This window comes from Lycorma delicatula, chromosome 3, assembly GCF_047948215.1.
Source record: "Lycorma delicatula isolate Av1 chromosome 3, ASM4794821v1, whole genome shotgun sequence".
In the NCBI taxonomy this organism is placed as follows: Eukaryota; Metazoa; Arthropoda; class Insecta; order Hemiptera; family Fulgoridae; genus Lycorma; species Lycorma delicatula.
Genome location: NC_134457.1, coordinates 170,436,859 through 170,449,513, shown reverse-complemented (window position 1 = coordinate 170,449,513; position 12,655 = coordinate 170,436,859). Strand labels below are relative to the sequence as shown.

General features: G+C 27.8%; 1 protein-coding gene across 4 annotated transcripts in view; it reads left to right on the top strand.

Annotated features, from left to right (window-relative positions):
- Positions 1–64: 64 nt before the first annotated feature.
- exu (maternal protein exuperantia) overlaps positions 65–12,655 on the top strand; it is a 52,684-nt gene continuing 40,093 nt past the window's right edge. For 2 of the 4 annotated variants that reach the window (XM_075361001.1, XM_075361003.1), the window contains exon 1: positions 65–182. The gene's annotated coding sequence lies outside the window, so the exon portion shown is untranslated. Of the gene's footprint in view, positions 183–257; positions 361–6,141; positions 6,458–12,655 lie in introns of those variants that run through there. The other 2 variants (XM_075361002.1, XM_075361005.1) reach the window with 2 other exon arrangements.

The window sequence follows — 12,655 nt, the reverse complement described above, 5'->3', positions numbered from 1 at the left end:
TGTAATTTCTTTATGAAGTTAACTTAAGATTGATGGATAAAAAAATCTTTACAAATAGCAAAATCAAGTTAGCAGTGATACACCTTCACTCATATTCCACGTGCGGTGATAACTTCTTTTTTGTAATTTGATTTGATAACGCTCCTGTTATTGATTGTTGGCTTTAAAGAACATTTCCTTAGGTAATTCTTACATTTTACTCTACATTCTTAAAATAGTACGTAGTGAGTTACATTATTTATCATGCAGTTGTAAATGTTGTGTTTATTAGCTTACGAGATACGAAGTCTTTGACTAAGCTGCTGTAGGAATGGTCCGTTGAATCTATTCAAGAACGTGATTGCCTACTTATCTGTTAAGGTGTAAAAGTAATTTTTGCTTAACATTTTTTCTTTAACTTTTTTTTTAGAATCTTGTCCGCTTGCCGTTTATTATCTCAAGGTTTGCTTATGTGCTTTTTCGCTATGTACATCAAATTTGTCAAGGACTTAAATTTCTAGTCTCCGGTGAAAGTATAAACTTATAAAGAATTTTTTTATATATCATTATTGTTTATTTTATCCAACTTTATTTGGATCTAATACTTTAATTTAAAGTTGTACAGTTACATATTGTAGTTACATTACTTTATCTGAAATTATTGTTTTCAGTTCTATAATTTATTCTTAATGCTCCAAGTACTTTTACTGTATCCTAATTATTTAGTGAAACAAATTTGTCTCGTAATATTTTATTGTCACTATTATAACATATTTAGATAATTGAAATTTAAAGCATACCGTTGCAGCTTCTGAATTTTTATTAAATTTAAGTAGTGATATTCTTTTGCTTTTGACTGATAAATTGTACTTCATAGCATATATTGGTTTTTTTTTTTATTTCTTGGCAATTTTTAAAATAATATTACAGATCCATGTGAAACAATTGCTATATTATTGCTACTAATATGTGTATATATTTTAGCATGTGCTAAAGTGCTGGGAATTTTTCTTCTATTAGTATTTGGTTTTTAAAACATTTTATGATATAAACAAAAACATCTCTGAGCAGTTTTTTTTGGTCTCTTGTTAAACATTAAATTTTGTAGAAAACCAATTTTCTAATTGTAAAAATTGAAAAATGTTCCTGCGAGGGTTTGCTTAATTTTTACTAACTAGTTGAATTTCTGTTTATTTAAAAAGAATTGAGAACAGTTTGTATTATTTATCAGAATAATCAATTATATGTAACTATTGTGTTGTAAATAGGAGATTCATTTTTACATAGCACTCTTTTGCAGAATTAGATCTTATTATAAATTGACTGTAAGAGAGATTGCTGATCAGTAGAGCTGTGAAGGTTAGATTTTTTTTTTTAGGCTGTCAAAGTAGATTTTCTTTTACATTCCTCATTGTATCTTAATTAATAAATATAGCAGTCCAAAGTTGTTCACAATCTACAGCATATGTATTTTCATTTTGGATATTACAAATTTCATGAGAGATTATTCTTATTAGCTATTGTAAACAATACCTGTGTAAAATGAATATAATTATTATAAATATCACAGTAATAAATAGTTAAGTTCTGTACAATACATCTAAAAATTCTAATGAATTAATAGAGTGATTTATATATATATATATTACACTTCAGACCAGAAAAAAATGTTAGTGGTTTACATTTTAGATAATTTATGCAACAGTTGTGTATCATCAGGACAGCCAGTGTCTGGTTGACTGCACTGATATTTTTGTGAGCATCTGTTCCAAGCCAGGTTTGAAAGGATGACCTTGTATACATTATCATCATTCAGTGTTTTGCCCGGCAGTGGGTCTCTTACACCACTGATGTTTCCATCCATTTCCGTCCAAAGTTTTTTCCTTTGTTCCCTTGTAGTTTTAAACTTCATCTCATCATCATTTGTTAACTTCATTGTTCCTCCCTTCTTTTCTCCTTCTACTGACCTTTCAATTGTATTTGTCAAGAATCTACCTTCTCTTACCACATGTCCTAATCAATTTTTTTATTATTTCTTGTTCATTACTTCTTCATTCCTCAGTATATCCATTCATTTTAATTTCTCCATATCCACATCCAACGATTTTCAATCCACTTCCTCATCGTCCATGCTTCAGTTTCATACAACACACTCATACATAGTTTTTGGTTACCGTCCTCCTTAATTCTAAGACTTTACCTCTATCTAGACTTTTTACTTTTATGCACATATCAATAGTCATTTTTTAGATTTTAAAATGTACAATAAGTTATTTTGTAATTAGTTTTTACAGTTAGTAATCTTCTATAGTGATTCTGTACTATTTAGTTTTTGTACTAGTTTTTAGAATTTATTTCATAATTTTATTTCTTTTATTTATGTGATTATTACTCAATTTATTTTTTCAGTAAAACATTTTGCATTTATTTATTATTTTAGTAAAATATATTTTGCAGCTAATTAATTTTGTATATTAATGTGAGTTTTAGCACATTTTTTAAAGTTTTATTCTTAAGGTTACATGTAATTCTGTGATTTATACCTATGTTAATATAACTATATAGGAACAGTAAGTATATACTGGTGACTTGTTTGTATTTTTATATTTTATTTAGCAAGTAAATGAGGTACACAAGAATGGAGGGATAGGAGCTGGATTCACGTTGATATTATTATCAAATGGTTTTTATTTATTTTATCACATATTAAAACCTCTAAAGAATGAGTACCAATTAAAAAAAATGAAGCATTAATTTTCAGATCACTCATTTTTTTTTTAGTTATAACTAAAATTTATGAAATGATTGTTTGTCTAATGAAATGTGTGGGCATTGATTGCTATGATCATTTAGCTCAAATGGAAATTTTTAGCATTATGAAAAATGCCATACCTGACCAGGATTTGAACTCAGGACCTCTGGGTAAAAGGGCAGAGACGCTACCACTCGCACCACAGAGGGCGGCCATATTAATTATTGTTATACTCTATAATCTTCTATCTTAAGATTCCAATAGACATCATATAAGCAGTTATTTTCAATGTTCCTTTATGATTTTCTATGGACTCTTGATAGACAGTCCTTAGGCTTGCTCTGCAAGATGCTTCTCTCTGTAGTCTAAAAGTTTTTGAGGATTTTTTTTATTTAACCCATACTGAATATTTTTGCTATTTATTATTACCAGATTCATTTTTATATAAACTTTGAAATGTTAAAATTTTGATTAAAATTTCACCAAGTTTAAAGAAATTAATCAGGTAAAAGGGTGCCTATAGCAGTAAATGTCACAAAGTTTCTGCTGTAATCCAGAAAACCATAAAATAAGGTTTTGGGAGCTTTTAGAACTGGTTATGGTGGTGTATGTTATTATTTATGGTCCTAGAAATGTTTATTGTTTGATTGGGGCAGCCATAATTGATTTAGAACGGAACATATATTAATTTGTTCCTTGAGCTTTCTACTCCCATTCTTTTTGGCTTTGATTTATGTAACACATCAGTTGCAGATAACCACTGTTCGGTTGCTTTCTCGAGAATGTATGCCACATACTATACAATCACTTTGTATGCCGACTAAAGATATTGCTTGTAGAATTAAATGCAAACTGCATTTTGTTCGGCTTTGCATGGTGATGTGGAACAAATCATTCATCCCAATATCTGTATGATTGTTGGTTTTAAGGATTGCTATGCACTTTGAAGAGTGGCTTATATCTTAGATCAGATCTTCTGTAACTGTTATATTTACAGCTCAGAACAGACAACATTGAGTTCATCTAGTAGTTTCATAACAAAAACAAATTTCTGGTGGAACAGTGATGTACAGATATGTTGTCTCAGGTTTCTTATCATTAAAATTGAATTGTATTAATAAAACAATAATTTCTTTCTATAGTTCCCATTCTCATTCAATAACATTTATCATTAATGTGATTGCTTATTTTCATTGTGCGAGTGTCATCTATTTATAACATATTAATCAATTATAAAAAATTAATCTAACCTATTAATTTTAATAGATATTTAAAGTAAATATAAAATATTTTCAGTTTAATCTATTCATTAGTAATTCAAGACATCTTTCAGAAATTATCATTAGCTAATGTTTAATGATTAATTTTTTAGATGTTTTAAAATACTGGCATAATGTATGACTTTCACATCCATCCATCCATCCATTTTATCACAAACAAGGTTTGATCATTTTGCATGGTCCATTTTGATTAGAAACAAAATTATCATACATTATTTTTAAGTGATCCTGCTTAAGGGAAGTATTTAATTAAATATTTCTTGCTTTTAAATTGAATAATATGAAATTAATAAAAAAAAGTAGTATTAATGTAGTTTATATATATATATATATATATATATATATATATATATATATATATACACACCACACACACACACACACACACACATATATATATATATATATATATATATTTTTTTTTTATTTATTTTTTTTAACTATGTTTATAATGGCAGTACTGTACATTTTAATACTTTTGGATGAACCAAGATCTTTCTGAAAATATTACCATATTTCCTCGTGGTTGTACCTTTGATGTTATTTGATGTATGATAATCTGAGAATCAAGTTGGGAATTGTTAAAAGATAAAATTACAACCAAAGTAGTTTTAAATAATTTAACAAATTAATTTTTTTATTTAGTTATTATTCAGATCAACATAAAAATATATTGTAATGCAAATAAAGTACTTTGTGTACAATATGTACCAATTAGAGGTGCCTTCTTTGAGAGTAATAATTATCTTCACTATACAGCCTTTGACAGGGAAGAACAGAATGAAGGATTATGGTATCTTCTGTATTTTAATGGGCTTATTGATGTATACCACTAGTAAATTTAGTTCATTAAAGAATATGAAGGAAACCACAAGTTAATATTTCACTTATCGCTACCATTGTGAAATCCGAAAAAAAAAATTGATGTATTCAAATTTAATTACACTACATGCTATCACATTGATTCTGTGCACTAGGTGTATCACTTTCACTTTACCACAAATTATGCAGTCTATATTTTTTACATTTTTTTTAACAATTTCTAAACTAATTCTATAATTAAACATCCTATGCTTGTACAGATGCTCGTAGACTGAAGAAGCAAACCTTTTCACGATTTTACCCAAAGGGTGGTATTATTTGCATTTTCCTCCATTCAGTTTCTATAGAAATTTAAGAAGTGCTTGTAACACTAATGCCGTACCCAAAAATAACAATTTTATTTTGCCAGCAACCAATTTTCTCTTAACACTCATAATGTATTCCTTCCATAATTGGACATAGTTTTCACAGCAATAGCCCAACTTCATTTCAAGACACATGTTTCTAATATTTAACTATTTTGTTTGACCACCCAACCTTTTCCCAGTGTAAGAACTGTAACCACTTGGGAAAGCCATTTTAAGAACTACCCTTGTTAATGTAACGTAATTGTAGATTTCTCCACTAGTGAATACTGTTTGCATAACAGAAAACCGTTGCTTTTTGTATTTTGCTAATCTAAATGAACAAGATTAAATTTAATATCATTAACATCTATCTAATATAATTACCTAATTTTTGAAGAAATCGGGGAAAAATTGTTTAAAAATTACTGCATTTGCCTTTTTAGTTAGAAGTTTTAATTGACATAATTTCTCATATTACCAATTTATTTGTCAATTTATGTTTTTTTATATTGTATTACAGAAGTCCAAAATTTATAAAGATTTATTATGTTATATTATTGCTTGCATTCATAGTCTTTACTTTCAAAAAGAGTTATATTGTACTAACAGGCTTCCCACAGCTTCACACGCGAACTGTAGCAACTGTTGTAGCAATTCTCAAGTTTATAAATCACTAACAGTGTAAAATATTTTACACTGTATGTGTAAAATATTTCTTTTTGTGATTTATGAATATCCAAAGTATGGAGTAATAGATATTCATCATTCTAGTGTCATCTGTATGTAAAATCAATATTTGATAATTTTGAGATATTTATAAACATGCAGTAACACGATTCATATAAATAGAGAGATACATGAAATTATTATTTCTGTAGATTAATGCAAGTAGTGTTTTTATATAAATTTTTACATCAGCGCCTCGTTATAAACTACATTTTTGGTTCTTCCGTTATCACAGCAAATAAAGAGCTCACTGCTCTTGCTTACTCCAGAACATGCCACATACAATTGCCCATAAGAAAAGCAAGCAGCTCATAAATCTACAGCAGCTGAACATAAAGTTTGACTTTGTGACTTACTGATGGTCATTGCAAAACATATTACTGGAAACTGGAGTCTTTAAATCAAAACATAAAGTTATAGGCTCAAATGAGTCCACATACCTTTTCGATCAATTCTGCTATTGAAGAAACTATGACATAAAGGTGGCAACAGAAGGGTGGAGTGAGTAATGCGGCACATTGTTGGGACTAACTTATGGGCTTGTTAAGAAGGTAAGTGTGCAAAATTTCTAATAACTCCGGTTCTTTTTAAACATATCGATATCATACAAAGTGAAAACCCTTCTGCTTAGCAGCTGCTATGAGCATGCAAAGTGTCATTGAAATTGGTTCTGTAGATTTTGAGATTAGCGCGGACAAAAAAATACTTTTTATTTATTTGTAAATTAAAATAAAAAAAAAGTTTCCTTATTAGCAAATTTAATTAATTCACATTAGTTTCCTTTACTTTCCAGTTTCTGTGAGGCTTTCATTGTTAAAACAAGCACTTCATAAAATAAAAGAAAAATAGTAATCAGTTTTTCTATTATCCATATTTTCAAAATTATGGGAAACTTTTAAATTTCTTTGAAAAACATAACTGGGAAATGTTTGATGTAGTTTTTGAAGGAATTCGTTCGCTGACACAATTATTCTCTAGCTTTTAGAAAATATTTACATAACTGGTATACACTTTTTTTTTGTAATCACAAAGAACATAGAAGGGAGATTAGATTAAAAAGGTATTTTGATAAGCAGTAGTCATTTTACTTAATAGATACTTCAGTTGCTAGTTTGTCTTGTTTTTCAACTCCAAGATAGGAGTTCTTAGACAATTTTACAAGCACAAAAAAAGTTCACTCTCCCACACTGATCCTCTAATGAAGAAATGGCTGCCAACTCCTAGAAAATTCTAGCTTGACACTTCCTACTGCAGTCTTATCATGAAAATTTAAGGTAGAAAAGATAATATCACCCCATAAAGTTACTGCCTTACCCAGAACCTGTACATTAGCTAGATGTTAGATGTTACTATGTCATATAATTTTTTCTAAAGCTTCATTGCTGGGCATATTGTTATTTAAGTTAATTCAAATTTTTTTTGCAAGCACATGTCTGTTCAGTGAAATTTTTGTTAGTCTGTTTTTCTCAACTCATTTATTCAATTTTTCTATGAATACAGTTTTAACTGATTTTTTATAAAACTGCAGTTAATTTATGTTATAATATTTGTTATAAATATTAAATAAAATGTTCTTGCATGAAAAACATCAACCATTGGTAGTTGTTTAAATGCATTGATAGATTGCATTTTATTAACATTGATAAGTAATTTTATCACTTCCTGTTTCAGAAATTTCTATTTTTGTATTATCAAGCTTGCCAATAAAATTTCATTGATAGTAAATTTATTAGTAGTCATTATTTACTTGATTAACAAAACTAAGAATAAATGTTATTATTTTTAGTAATTATTGATTTTATGTTATTTTGAAAATGTAATGTCTAGTTAATTTTATTATTAATGCATGCTTCAAGGACTAAAGTATTTTTTTTCATTAACTGTTGGCAAATAGCTGAAGTCATTTTATAAAATACAGCTCTAAAAAAGGAATAAAAAATGATATTTCATAGCAGTAAAACACCATCATATGTATTTCTTCCAGTCTCAAAACCAAATCAATGTGTTTGTCATCAGCTACAAGTTATTTTTAATTTAATTGGTTTGTTGCTACTTCCTATACCTTTCTGTATAATACTTATCATTCATTTTCAAATTATCCATTTCATGCTATATCCTAGTTTACTTGCTTCATACATTGAAAACTCTTTTCTTTTATTAATCTGTAGTGATGTTAGGTATAATCAACATTCCTCGTTATTTTTTATAAGGTTCTGCTACAAACTTCCATCTTCTCCAATTTATTTCAAATTAACACAATTTAAAACATTATTGTTTCTTTCGTAATAATAAAATAGGAATTTCAGAGTAGTTATTTAAGTGATTTAGTGATCTTAATATTTAACTTTCATAGAAATAATATATTAACTTTTTTAAGTTCCTAAATATATGTTTAATACTGTATATTCTTTTGCATCAAATCCATCAGTACTTTGATTGTACACTAAATTTAGTTGTATATATTCATTTGGTTTTATTAATGTGGATATTTGTTCATTTTTTCACAGTTGTAAATTTATTTGTAGCATTTTAGCTAATTTTTGTCTAAATATTTAGACAGTATTTTAAGGAAGTTAAACCTTCTGGAATGCTAACATTATTGAGGAAATATTTAATTAAGAATGTAAATTGGAATTTTTTAAATAATTTCATATAGTCATCTGTTTATGGAATTTTATTATTTGACAGAATTCTTGTTTTTATCTTCTGCAGTGTATTTATGTACATTTTTTTATAATTAACCGATATTTTGTAGGTTTTTTTTACTATGCAAGAAAGTATTGATTTATTATTTATATATTGAATATATAAAGTAAAAATATTAGTTCAGTATAAAAAGATTAATGTAAATGTGAAATTTCAAAAAGTGAATGCTATCTTTTTATGAACATAATTTACATTCAAAAAAAGATAAGTTACTGAATTCTTTTATAATATTTTTCATAGGTGATCCTGTATACTGTAAGGTAGTAAAATAGTATAAAGTAAAACCCCAAGTATTGCATTTACTGTTACTTAAAATATATAATTTGAACAGTTGACAACATAATGACCAAACTGAAATATGGAAAATCAAGCCCACAACTTCATACAAAGTACAATTTCACTGAGATAGCCCAAAGATTGTTCTGTAAATGCTTTTCCTGTATCCCTCATTTGCCACATCTGACCTAGTAGTAAATTTAGTCAATGATGTGATAGATGAATTTAACTCAAATCCTGAGCATACCTTGTGTTACTTTATCTTATTTTGTTAAACATAAGTTCTTCCACACATGTGAAATAAATTTTATTACTGTTATTTTATATTTGAAAAGGTGGTCTATATGCATGCACCCATTCATACTTCTATTATGTATAAATATAGATAGACTTACTATCACTGATAGCTATCACCCACATCATTTTACACATTTATTATTGTTATTTATACACATGTGCATATTATGCACATAAATATTGTACATGACATATATAAATATAGACTTCTATAGTTATAACCACATCATTTTACTCGATATTGTTTTTTTTCTGTATAATCTTTTATAGTTATTTTATTACTATTTCTTTTTTAACATTCAATTTTTAAGTTTTGTAGAAGTCAAATTTAAAACATTTAATGCTAATAGACATTATCATAACAAAAAATTGATTTTTATATTTTATATTTAGGATGACTAAAGTGTACATAAGATGTGGTTTTTTTGTAAAATGTTAGGGCAGTTGTTATGGGCAGAGTAAAAATAAATAATTTATCCAGATTATCCGCTGATAATGAAAAAAACATTTGCAGTATTTTGATATAATTTTTTTTAGCATGCAGTAAAAAGGATTGCATTTTGTTTGTAATCCTTTGGTTGAGGGAATAGGTTATAATTGATTTCATTACACATTCCATTAATGTGGATCCCTAAGCATTCCCATTATACAGTTCTTTGTGGCAAAGGGGTACAACTTCCTCAAATGATAAGACATTCTTACCACTCATTCTCGCTATAGAAAGATTTGAGGTTTGGATGACATCACTCCACTTATTCTTTGCTTCAGAGCTTGAAATTAATTGTACCTTATCTATATAATGACACTAGTATGTTGCTGCCTGCTTGTCGTTTCAATCAAGCGTCTTAAAAATATCTTTACTCTCCTGAAAAATTTGTTAAAGTACAGAAGAGAAAAAGTAATACATATCCTTCATCCTCAGTCATTGTATGAAACTATGGTTAGTCACTTACTCACCCTTTTGAATGTACAGTTTTCCCTTAATTTATGTGAGTTATATATAAATAAAATTCCTCATAAAATTAAAACAAAGCTAAAAACTAAATTTGTTGTTAAATAATATATTACAAGAAAGTACTATGTTCCTCTGATTATAGTTTTGGATTCCAATCATTTAGTGATTTTTTTTTCACAATGCTTCCAGCAGTTGTAACATATGTTTTAAGATTTCTTAATACTTGTTTAATATTATTTATCTTTTTTCATATTATAAAACAATCTATATCAACACAGGGGGAATACCCCCCTGTAGTGGAAGGTAATTTCTCCCACCTGAGAAGTAACATTTACTCCCTCTCCATGTACAAATCGCTGCAACTATTAAATGCAACAAGGAAAACTGTCAAGAGTAAATTATTGACTGTAACAAAAAATTAAGTTGTCATTTTCTTGGTAGTTCAATAATTTACTTATCCTATTGATATTATCCTATTTACTTATCCTTATTTACTTATCCTATTGATATTTTAATTTACTTATCCTATTGATATCCTAATTAAATAATTAGTTATAGCTTCAAATAGTTATTTTTCTACTTAAAAGAGGTCTCGCTATATACGAGTCAAGGGGAATTAAAAAAGGTTGAATAATGATATAATGAAGTTAATGTAGTTTAACTGTTGTACTTTATTTTTGTATGATCTTTAGATCATACAAAAATATGATTGGTTGTGGGAGCAGACACAAACTGTATGGGTCCCGGATGCACCAGCCAAGGTATACCAATTTGGACAGAGTTTGCAGAACTTTGATCTTCCAATTTTTTCCTCAGGGTTTTCACTTTTAAAGAAGACATACAATGCATTTAAGTTTATCAGAACAAGACGCTTTTGCTTATGCACTTTTGACACCATCAACATGTGTGCTAACATAATCCTTTTCACCAGGACACAGCCTGCTATTATCGTCATCTTCATAAAATAACGGTTTTAATTGTCTTACTAATTCCTGTTTTATGTTTTTTACCTAACTCCAGTAGAATGCCTTGCTCATTAACTAATTCTCTAGTAAGTCAAACCAAACGCCTCAGACACATTTAACTCTGATATTATTTTAGATCTGGTCCAAGATTTGGGGAACTGATAATTTTAACCTTATTTTCTTTAAACACATTTTTCTTATAGTATTAAAATAAGATCATATTTATCTAAAGAAGATTGAGCTGAATTTTCATTTTCAGAAAATTTTTAGTTAAAACAATTCAATATTCTTTTTTAATTTTTCAGATACCTTATCTATTTTAATTTTTAATGCTGATGGCCTTTGATCCTTGCTTAATTTTTTTTTAATTTTAATCCAGGTGATACACTCAAAATGTTACAGGCAGCTTCGAATTGTTCAATATTGTGATGCAGGGCAATGTATTGCTTTGGTCTTCACATTCATATAGTTCTTTGTTCTGCTGAGAAAAATACTTTTGAAACTGTTAACGCAAAGACTTTCCAGGAACTAAATTTAAATTTGGAAAAATGTGTTCTTTAAGAACTTGTCCTAATGTTATTTGCCTTAAGTTTTTCTTAACTGTTTTTCATGGGTTCTCAAAGGGTCACAACAGTACTGTCCATATAGGTGACTGTATTTTGACAAAAGCTTTTTTTTTCATGATAATTACAAACACTAGTGACACCTGAATTAACACGTGAGAAAATAAGTTTGTGTTCATCACTAAATTCACAAATTTTATTGAGTTCTTTTGGCATTGTACCATATACTGTTTTGTGACGCTTCATTCACATAAATTCCTATGGAACATTGTTTAATGTGAAATTACATGAAAATAATGTAAAGATGTAACTGATTTCAAAATTTGTAAATAATGTAAAAATTTGCAATAATATTGCAAGTGTAATATTATTAAGTAAAACTTATTTATTTTATTTAATAAACACTTCCAAACACGGATGGAATTTGAGACACTGTAAAGATGTGAACAGGTCACTGACTAGTCTGTAACTGTGAAGCTAAATGATGCAACAAGCATAAATGAACATATTGCAACATGACTTTTCCTGATGACTGCAATTACTTCAAGTACCTGTTATAATCTGAATACTGCAGTTGAATGGTTCAAACAAGTCTATTTCAACTATAGTAATAAGTATAAAAATATTAAAGTGCCAAAAACACAAGAAACCCCCCTTGGAGCACTTATTTAGTGAGTCAAAATGGTATCACTTTTAACAAGTTTTTCATGATTTTTGAGAGGTTCTATTTTTTTTATTAGTACAATACACAAGAAATCTTTTTTATTTGCCATAAACATCTACAAAAACACTAAGTTGTGCAAATTTGAGATTTTTATTGCCATCCCCATCAGAGTTATTTGAAGCCAAAATTAGAATTAAAAAAAAAAATAGTTTTCAAAAATTTTAGTTTTCAAAAATTCATAAAAATTTAGATCTAAGTGTATCACCATTAATATTATTTATTTATCGTAAAACTACTAACATATACCTACATATAAAAAAAAT